The sequence below is a fragment of the Mirounga angustirostris genome, unplaced genomic scaffold, assembly GCF_029215605.1.
Source record: "Mirounga angustirostris isolate CCGP_5_RB_7025 unplaced genomic scaffold, mMirAng1.0.hap1 SCAF_2, whole genome shotgun sequence".
NCBI classification, from domain to species: domain Eukaryota; kingdom Metazoa; phylum Chordata; class Mammalia; order Carnivora; family Phocidae; genus Mirounga; species Mirounga angustirostris.
The window spans coordinates 118044158-118055430 of record NW_026991710.1 but is presented as its reverse complement, the minus strand read 5'-3'; the positions used below and the strand labels follow the sequence as shown (position 1 = coordinate 118055430).

The following is an 11273-nucleotide window of genomic DNA, read 5'->3' as shown; positions in this document are numbered from 1 at the left end:
CTGAATCCCAGGTCTCTAGCCTTAGGCCAGGACAAGTGCACTTGTAGAGACTGTGACAGTTTCCCAGGCTGAGGTGGATGCACGAGGAGGCAGGTCTGATGACTTCCTTTGAAGTAGAAAGCACTCTCTTCTTCCTGGAAGATTTGCTATTTTCTGGACCCAGTTAGGTCAAAGTCACATGGAAGTATAAACACTTTCTACAAGCTCTTTTTCCTTCCCACGAACTCTATGCAACTGACACACAGATTGTCTCCTATGTACATCAAAGCACCGAATCATAAACTGTTTACTAGAAGAAGGAAATTGAAGTTTTCCAGAACTTGCCTGCAGAGAATCTTCATTATGATGGAAGCAGACCAAGACTGGCCACACTTCCAAGGCCTCAGGGAATGGCAGCTACCCCACACAGTGACACAGGAGAAGGCAGCAGAACAGAGGAGAGCAGCTACAAGGTTCAGGCAGGCCTGGCTTCCAGACTTCAAAGGCACAAACATGCATTTTTAAATTCAATGACATCTCTCAGTCTGCCTCTCATCCATTGCACTGATGCCATGTGAGCAATTGCCCCCGATCAAAGAGCCAGATGCTGACTCAGCCATTGGCCAGGCCCATCCCTGACCTGAGAACCTAAGGATAACCAGCCACCAATAAACAGGTTTTGCACTGACTGAAGCTACTCCATCCGTCCATTGATCAGCTCATACTTATTTGGTATATTTGATAAGAAAAATCTGTGTCCTAAGATGGCCAACCGAGCCAGCGAGAGAGTCCCAGTCCTTGCCCCGGGGCTCTTCTGGGTTCTTCTCCCTGTTGGGCTTCCCCCGCGCACCAATCCGGGTCCTTCTCCCTGCCCCGCTTCACGCACGTGCCAAGAGTGCCCAGTATGTGGAAGTAGAAGTGTATAAATTGCCCCCTTTGTTTGTGCTTGGGGCTCAGGCCTTTGGAGACCACTCTCCTCTGAGCCTGAGGCGTTAAATAAACCTCCTATCCTCCAAGATCTCTGGGTGCCGCTTGGTTCTTCCGTCGGGCGATCCAGTCCAGCTTCCGTAACATACTCACTGTGCCCATAGTACTGAGCATAGAAGAAAAAAAAACCCAGCACTTCTTGGAATTTGACCCATGTGAAGACAGGTAAGATCTGTATGCAAATACTTCCAGAAGAGTTCCAAAAAGAATGTGGTGGGTTCTACAATGGAGTTCATTTTATTTTATTTATTTATTTTTTTTTAAGATTTTATTTATTTGAGAGAGAGAGAATGAGAGAGAGCACATGAGAGGGGGGAGGGCCAGAGGGAGAAGCAGACTCCCTGCCGAGCAGGGAGCCCGATGCGGGACTCGATCCAGGGACTCCAGGATCATGACCTGAGCCGAAGGCAGTCGCCCAACCAACTGAGCCACCCAGGCGCCCAATGGAGTTCATTTTAAAACGCTAAGATTTGCTCAAGGAAGAACAAGTCACAGCACCCTGAAGTTTCCTTAATTAATCATAAATGTCAGTTTTGTTTGTTTGCTGGTTGGTTTATGTGCATCTTTCCCACCATGCATGCATAAGGGCAACTGCTTTATTCACTGATATATCCTTAGTATAATACAGAAATTTGCTAATTGAAAGGAAGAAAGGAAAAAGAGGGAAGGAATAAGGAGAGAGAGAAAGAGAGAACAGAGGGGAGGAAGGCAGCATACATAGCAGTTGAAAGCTTCATATCGGGGCACCTGGGTGGCTCAGTCGTTAAGCGTCTGCCTTCGGCTCAGGTTATGGTCCCAGGGTCCTGGGATTGAGCCCTGCATCGGGCTCTCTGCTCAGCGGGAAGCCTGCTTCTCCCTCTCCCACTCCCCCTGCTTGTATTCCCTCTCTCACTGTGTCTCTCTCTGTCAAATAAATAAATAAAATCTTAAAAAAAAAAAAGAAAGCTTCGTATCTATAGACTGCCAGGATTAAACCCCAACTCCTGTGAAGTACAGTTATGTGACCTCAGGCAACTTAATTAACCTCTCTGTGCTTTTGTTTCTTTATCCTGAAAATAGAGGAAATAATAATACTACCTACCTCACTGAGTTGAACAAAACCTTGAGTTAATATTTGTGGCTTTAGAACAATGTCTGGACAGAATAAGCACTGAATAAATATTTATTACATTTTTAAAACCACAAAGAAATATACATTGGGGAAAAATTAAGAAATTATTTTGAGAGCTGTTTGGGGATTACAATGCATAGATCTTGGCCATTGTTTTGATGCTTTATGTTCAGAGCAAAGAATAGAGAGTCAAGGCAGAGAGGCCGAAACAACGAGAGCAAGGAATGGGAATCCCAGACCTCCAGCCAGATCGTGCCTGCCAGGAGGGGAGCAAGTTCATGGGCACAGCCCCATCCAAGAAATCTCCGGGGGGGAGGGGAAGCACTCTCACACACCCCTACACTCACACACCCCTAGACTGCCATGAGCTTTCAAGATGTATATAGTCCTCCTTCATTTGACCTGGAATTCCTTGGGCATAGGGACTGCTTTTTTCACACTGTATTCCAACTCACTTGGCTGTATGACCTTGGACCAGTTGCTTGGCCGTTCTGTCGCTCGGTTCCCTGATAAGTTTAAAGGTGATAGTGACAAAGCTGTCTAACAATCCTGTCAGACGTGATAAATGGGACAAGGTTTAAAATGTGCTTTGTGCAATGCCCAGCATGTTGTAAACCCTCGGTGACCATTGGTTCATATTATTATAAAAGCCAAGCATACGTTTGTGAAACCAAACAAGGTAATGGTATAAAAAATGTATAGCTGAACTGGAATCAGAGAGCATCCATGCATCCACAGGTAGAGGGATATGCGTTTGGCTAAGAAAAAATGTAAAAAAAAAAAGAAAAATATAGCAGCCAAACAAGAATGAAAGCTACAGTCACATCCCAGAGAGATCTCAAAAATATAATGCTGAAGGGAAAATAAGAAACAGAAGGTTTTTTACGGCACAATACCATTTATGTTTAAAAAATTAAAATATTAAAAGATATAAACACAGGGCGCCTGGGTGGCTCAGTTGGTTAAGCGACTGCCTTCGGCTCAGGTCATGATCCTGGAGTCCCGGGATCGAGTCCCGCATCGGGCTCCCTGCTCGGCAGGGAGTCTGCTTCTCCCTCTGACCCTCCTCCCTCTCATGTGCTCTCTGTCTCTCATTCTCTCTGTCTCAAAGAAATAATAAAATCTTAAAAAAAAAAAAAAAAGAAAAGAAAAGTTTTTTTAAAAAAAAAGATATAAACACAAGCACATGGCACATTTCTTGAGGCTAGAAATATATAAATACATGTTTGGAAGGTAGAGGAGAAGAAAATGCATGAAATATGTGGAAGTGCTTAACTAAGCAAGGGACAAGAATAGGAGTATAAATGGGAGATTGTGCTGGCTGGGAAACGCCTCCCTCCAAAGATACCACGTCCCAGTCCCTGGAACCTGTAACTGCCCCCTTAGTTGAAAGAAGGGGCTTTGCAGATGTGATTCTTTAAGGATCTTGGGATGGGGAGAGTAACCTGGATGATCTGGGTGGGCCCTCAGTCCAATTACAAGTGTCCTTAGAAGAGGAGGGGGAGGGAGATTTGACACACACAAAGAGAGGGTGATATGAAGATGGAGCAGAAAGAGATTTGAAGCTGCTGATGTTGAAGATTGGAGTGATGTGGCCACGGCCGAGGAATGCCAAGAGCCACCAGAGGCTGGAAAAGGCTCCATTAAGCCTCTGGAGAGAATGTGGCCCGACAGCACCTTGATTCCCACCCAGTGATACTGATCTCGGACTTCCGGCCTCCGGAACCAGGATAGAATCAATTTCTGTTGTTTTAAGCCACTAAGTTTGTGCTTATTTGTTACAGCTGCCACAGGAAACGAGCAATGAAGAGGGAAAGTAAAAAGATATAGAAGTGGCTTTACATGGATGTATGATTACAGATTGCTATGAATGGAGGCAGATAGGCCACTAAATTCCTCTCACTCGGTTCCATAAGAACAAGGAAACAAACAAAAAATTGGCAATGGCCACATAAAATGCCATTGTTAACTATATTTCAAAACGTATTTAAACAGTCCTCTTGAGATGTCCTTAGGTAGTTCTAGAGGTCTCCTTTAAAACTTATTCAACATAGATGGAGCAGCTAATGCATCGGATTCGAAGTGAGCAAAGACATAAGCAGACATGTCATAAAAGAGGAAATGACACAGAATAGCAAACATGGGAGATCATTCAGCCTCCAGGCAGTGCAGTTTAAAACAATAATGACAATTCATATTTTTGCCCATCAAAATGACAGATTTCTTTATTCACTGTAAATTTTACATTTTCCCTCACACTTTATTTTTAGCCTGCTTTTTCCCCACTTAGCAATTTATCTTCTAAACATGACTTTGAATGAAATGAGTAAAATAAATACTGGAAAAAAATGTGACAAAATTGGCAGTATCCCTCACTGCTGACGGCTGTGTCATTAGAAGAAATCTGGCAGTATGGAGAGCCTTAAAATTTTTCAAAGACTTTGATCTTCACTTCGGTTTTACTTCTGATGTTTTCTAAGGAAGTGAGCCTGGTTGAGGAAGCACAGCGTTCATTATAGAATCTAAAATAACAAGCATGAACACGACATAATAGCTTAGAATAGGGTCCGCAAACGATGGCCCATGGGCCCGACGTGGCCTGTGGCTTGTTTTCGTAAATAAAGTTCTGTTGGAACTCAGTGTCTTGTGACTGCCTTTGTACCATCTGGCCAGTGCTGAGTACGTGTGAAGAGATACACGTCTCCCAAAGCCAAAAACATTTACCGGCTGGCCCTTTATAGAAAGAGTATGCTCATTCCTAGTTTAGATTTGGCGATCGGGTTAAACTACGCCCCAAATGCTTCCTGGACTGTTTTGCAGCCCTTGAGAAAAATGTTCATGGGGAGTTTATAAAAATAATAAAAAAGGAAAAATGTTTCATGCTATGAGAAGACAAGAGGATACAGAATAATAGGAACTATATAGTTACAATTATATAATCATGATAGTTACAATCATTTAAAATAAAAAGACTGCAGGGAAGTATGACAAAATGTTAATAATATTCGTTATCTTCAAGCGATGGAAAATACATACGATTTTAATTTTGTACTCTCTCTCCTGTGCTTTTCTTCAATTTATGTTAATTCTATTATTCAGTGTATATTAATGAACATATTTCACCTTAAAGTATAAAAATAAATATCAATTAAAAAATTGAAACTAATATTGAGTCTCCAGTGCACTAGATCTTACAGACTCTTAGATTAAAGATAACGATTATGTATCATCATTAATATCTTCTCCTAGCACTTCTGGCCCCCTAAAGAGAACTCCTACCCACCAGAGTTACAGATTTTATTTCCCCATTCAAATTTATACGACAGGATATGGCTTTCTCCATTTTCACCCTCTTCTGGTGGATGGACACATGTCTGCCTCATTTCTGGACCCTGTCCTGTTCTATAAGATAAAAGGGAAAAAGGGGGGGCGGATTTCTAGAGAAGGGAAAGAAATACGTAGAATTCTGCTAAGGGGTGTTAATCATACTGACAACAAGTCTGGACCTCCACGTCCCTTTTCCTTCATTCCTTTATTATCTGCTTGTGACACCACTTCTGAGGGAAAACCAGATGAACTGAAATAAATGAATGACAACCTAGGCCAGAGAAGGAAGAAGCAGAAGTGAGACTTCGAGGGTAGGCAGACAAGGGAGGGGATGGGGCGACAACAGCAGATGACTCCTTCCTTCCTTCTGAGGTGGACTCCATGTAGATTAAAGCTGCCACAGGAGAAAAGCAGAGATCTGTTTCTCATCCCCCTCCAGATGCGTGTATGTGAACTTTGTTCAATACTGAAGTAAAACTTCTCCCCACCCATCGGAAAAATGTTAAGGGGTTAGCTAAAGGATTTTGCTTAATTCAAAACCATCACGCATGAAGAGCACAGCGAGTAAGACAGAAGTGAGAACAAAGTTCAACTAAAAAGGGGAGCTCAGCCAAAGTAGCTTCACTTCCCATAATCACTTCCTATTATCTGTAAGGCCTGGAAAAATGGCAGCATGAAGCTTTCTGAACTGATTGGGGAGTATATCAGTTCCCCAGCGTTTGGGGGATATAGGGTCAGGGGTGCCGATTCCGTTTCAATTAGCCACAAGTCATTCCAAATAACCAGGCAGTCCCAGGCTCTCGTTCCTCCACCCGCTCAGCCTGTTTGCACACACTCGCTGAGCCAGACCGCTGGGGGATGGACAGCATGTAAGAGTGAGCAGGAGAAAGTGACAGCCACACATCCATCATCCACCAATTTGGCACTTACTAATCACATCTCATCTCTTAGCCCCACGAACAGATTAAACTTAATTTCCTTCCTTGGAGTCAAAAGCTGCCTCTAAGAGCATCACTTGCTCTCTTTGCATCTCTCTTCCTTCATGAAAAATTTCCCAAACTACAAAGTGGGGCCTAGAAAGGAAGCCTGACCTGGAGGGACTCTGTTCATTTCTTCAACAAATGTTTATTGAGCACCAGCTAGGTGCCCAGCACAGTTCTAGGCTTTGGTGATATAGCAGAGAGAAAATAAAGATCCCCACACTGGTGGGACTTAGATTCAAACAGGGGCGGGGGACACTAGGGAGCAAAGGTAATAAGTAAATGATGTTGGAAGATAATAAGTGATGTGGACAAAAAGAAAGTAGGAGAGGGTCAGGGGGAATTGGGAGTGGGTGTGGAAGGGTCTGTCCACGTCATTAAATAGGACAGTCAGAACAAACCTTATTAAATAGGTGAGCAAAGACTTGAAGAAGCTGAGGGAATTAGGAAAGTAGCAGCCCTTCCACTAGGAGTTGATACCTTTTCAGATATTCCTCCCGGGACCTTCACAACAGAGCAGTCGGCGTGCAATCAAGTCTGGCTTCTTTTCCCAAAAACTAATACAGAAACCAAGTCAAGCCCAAAGGGAAAATAATCACTACAGTGCAGGCTTGAGCAGGGACTTCCTTTTCTTTACCACTGGATTTCTAGAGCCTGGCACATAGAAATCACCCGATTAATCTTTGTTGAGTGAATGACTAAATGATTACCTGCTACCTATACGTTATGCGGAGTTCGAGACACAGTGCTGAAGGACATTGGAGCAATGCTTCAAATAGGTTGTGCTGATTTCCTGAACTGACCCTCACCTTCCTGCTGTGCTCAGCAGGAGTTCTGGGAACATTTCTCCTGGTGACAGCATCTGTTTTATCTCGGGGTTGTCCACAGCTTTGTTCTCTTTTTTTTTTTTTAAAGATTTTATTTGTTTATTTGACAGAAAGAGACACAGCGAGAGAGGGAACACAAGCAGGGGGAGAGGGAGAAGCAGGCTCCCTGCAGAGCAGGGAGCCCGATGCGGGACTCGAACCCAGGACCCTGGGATCATGACCCGAGCCGAAGGCAGACGGTTAACTGACTGAGCTACCCAGGTGCCCCGACAGCTTTGTTCTCTTTAAATCAACTTATGAACTACCTATTTTATGTTAGCCAGGACTAGGTCCTAGAGTGATGGAAGTTAGGTCGTGTGTGGTGGTAGGCAGCCTCTAGGATGGTCCTAATGAACCCTGCCTCCTGATAGTCATGCCCTATGTAAGCCTGTCCTTTAAGTGTGGGTGGGATCTAGTAACTGACTCATCTCTAAACAAATACAATATGGCAAAAGGGATGAGGTATCACTTTCAAGATTACATTACAAAAAAGACTGTAACTTCAGTCTGCTCGCCATCTCTCACTCTCTCTTTCTCTCTCTCTAGCCCTTGCCTTGGGAGAAGCAACCTGCCATGTTGTGTATGGCCCCATGGAGAGGTCTACATGGCAAGGAAGGGATGTCTCTGACCAACAAACACCTGCAAAGACTTGAGGTTGTCCCCCTCCAGGTGAGTGAGCTTCGAAGCAGATGCCTTTTATAGTTGAGCTTTGAGAAGACCAGGGCGCCAGCAACACCTTGATTGCAGCCTCTGAGAAGCCCTAACACGGAGAACTCAGCTAAGCTGTGCCTGGCTTCTTGACTCTCAGAAACTATGATAGGGGAGAGACTGGGTGGCTCAGTCGGTTAAGCATCTGCCTTTGGCTCAGCTCAGGTCATGATCCCAGGGTCCTGGGATCGAGCCACACATCAGGCTCCCCACTCAGCTGAGAACCTGCTTCTCCCTCTCCCACTGCCTGCCACTCCTCCTGCTTGTGCACGCTCTCTCTCTCTCTCTGGCAAATAAATAAATGAAATCTTTTTTTTTTTTTTTAAGATTTTCTTTATTTATTTGAGAGAGAGAATGAGAGACAGCACGAGAGGGAAGAGGGTCAGAGGGAGAAGCAGACCCCCCACTGAGCAGGGAGCCTGATGCGGGACTCGATCCCGGGACTCCAGGATCATGACCTGAGCCGAAGGCAGTCGCCCAACCAACTGAGCCACCCAGGCGCCCCAAATAAATGAAATCTTAAAAAAAAAAGAAAAGAAACTATGATAGGATAAATGTTTGTTATTTTAAGCCACTGAGTTTAGGGATTATTTGTTATGCAGTGGTAGATAACTAATACACATGATCTACCCTCAAAACAAAATATGGTGAGGTGAGTGGCACATGAGTGATAAAAACAAAGGATTTGGGGTAGAGGGGGGTTCACAGGAATAAGAAATGGGTGATGGCAGATTATAATGACATCAATTTACATAGCTCTTTACACTTTACTGGGTGCTTCCCCAACTGTCTCATCTGATCTTTACAATAAGCCTAAGGATGATACTTACCCAACATTAAATATTAATCGATCTAGTCATTCAGTAAAAATTTTAAGGGTCAAATATGCACCTGTGATTAGTACAAAGGAAACCGATATAAGCCATAGTTAGTGTCCTCAGAGAATCCAGAACAGTTTAATACATTAAATAAACAATAAATAGATCAATAGACCTTGAGATCCAATATATTAGAGACCATAAAGAGGTATGCACAGAATACTCGATAACTCAAAGATGAGAATGATGAACTCTTCCAGAGGACCTAAAAAATACTAAAAAATTGATTCTTTTTTTTTTCTAGCCTTATTGTGGTATATTTGGCAAATAAAAATTGTATGTTTTTAAGGTATACAATGGGATGTTTTGATATATGTATACATTGTGAAATGATTACCATGATCAAGCTAATTAGCATATCTGTCACCTCACATAGTTTCCACTTGTTTGTATGGTGAGAATGCTTCAGCTAGATCCCCTTTTAGCAAATTTCAAGTATGCAGTACAGTATTGTTAATTATAATTGTCATGCCAGACATTAGATCTCTAGAAGGATGAGTTGGAAGTTTACCAGATTCTTGGATCCCAGAAAGGATGGGCAGGGAGGGAGAGAAGAGCATCTCAGGCAAATGAGGATGGGGCCATGTGCAATGGCATGGAGTTTGAAACTGTATAGTCTCTTACAGAAGTTGATGATTCCAGCTGGCTTTCTGCCCATGGACGCCACCGAGGAAATATCGTTAAAGTCTCCCCCCGCCGTCATGTCTAAGTCAGAGTCTCCCAAAGAGCCTGAACAGCTGCGGAAACTCTTTGTCAGAGGTTTGAGCTTTGAAACAACTGATGAGAGTCTGAGGAGCCATTTTGAGCAATGGGGAACGCTTACGGACTGTGTGGTAATGAGAGATCCAAACACCAAGCACTCCAGAGGCTTTGGGTTTGTCATGTATGCCTCTGTGGAGGAGGTGGATGCAGCCATGAACACAAGGCCACACAAGGTGGATGGAAGGGTTGTGGAACCAAAGAGGGCTGTCTCAAGAGAAGATTCTCAAAGACCTGGTGCCCACTTAACTGTGAAAAAGATTTTTGTTGGTGGCATGAAAGAAGACACTGAAGAATATCATCTAAGAGATTATTTTGAACAGTATGGGAAAATTGAAGTGATCGAGATCATGACTGACCGAGGCAGTGGCAAAAAGAGAGGTTTTGCTTTTGTAACATTTGATGACCATGACTCTGTAGACAAGATTGTCATTCAAAAATACCATACTGTGAATGGCCACAACTGTGAAGTAAGGAAAGCCCTATCTAAGCAAGAGATGGCTACTGCTTCATCCAGCCAAAGAGGTCGAAGTGGTTCTGGAAACTTTGGTGGTGGTCGTGGAGGTGGTTTTGGTGGGAATGACAACTTTGGTCGTGGAGGGAACTTCAGTGGTCGAGGTGGCTTTGGTGGCAGTCAAGGTGGTGGTGGATATGGTGGCAGTGGGGATGGCTAGAACAGATTTGGTAATGATGGAAGCAACTTTGGAGGTGGCGGAAGCTATAATGATTTTGGCAATTACAACAATCAATCCTCAAATTTTGGACCCATGAAAGGAGGAAATTTTGGAGGCAGAAGCTCTGGCCCCTACGGTGGTGGAGGCCAATACTTTGCCAAACCACAAAACCAAGGTGGCTGTGGTGGTTCCAGCAGCAGCAGTAGCTATGGCAGCAGCAGAAGGTTTTAATCACTGCCAGGAAACAAAGCTTAGCAGGAGAGGAGAGCCCGAGAAGTGACAGGGAAGCTACAGGTTATAACAGATTTGTGAACTCAGCCAAGCACAGCGGTGGCAGGGCCTAGTTGCTACAAAGAAGACATGTTTTAGACAATACTAATGTGTATGGGCAAAAAACTCGAGGACTGTATTTGTGACTAATTGTATAACAGGTTATTTTAGTTTCTGTTCCATGGAAAGTGTAAAGCATTCCAACAAAGGGTTTTAATGTAGATTTTTTTTTTTTGCACCCATCTGTTGATTGTTAAATGTAATAGTCTGATCATGACGCTGAATAAATGTGTCTTTAAAAAAAAAAAAAGAAGAAGATGATGATTCCACCTGGACAGGGAGTGGAGTGCATATAAAGAACAAATTGGCAAATGAAAAAGCTGTCTTTCTGACTCAACTCTCCTGGCCTATATGCTCTGCTTTTGCCATGATGTCACACTGTCTTGTCTAATCTTTCTCAGCCTCATTTCCTGATTTCTCTTACTCCTTCATGAGATCTGATGGTCATTATAGATCATTGGAGAACAAATCAGAAGCCAGGAAGGGGCTCAGTCCAAGTGACAAATAAATTAGGGAGTGAACTGAAGTTCTGAAGGGAGATAAAGATGTGGCAGAGAGAGAGAGGGGAAGAGAGGGAAGGATGAAAAGGGACATGTGTAGCTTGAGGGAAGAGCAGGATTAAAGAAAAAAATTGTCAAGAAGTGTGGGGGAAATTAGAGAATTTTTGTAGTTAG

At 43.4% G+C, this 11273-nt stretch overlaps 1 pseudogene; it reads left to right on the top strand.

The window, feature by feature from the left end:
- Positions 1 to 7804: 7804 nt before the first annotated feature.
- On the top strand, positions 7805 to 10733 carry LOC135363016 (heterogeneous nuclear ribonucleoprotein A1-like; annotated as a pseudogene).
- The last annotated feature ends 540 nt before the right edge of the window (positions 10734 to 11273 follow it).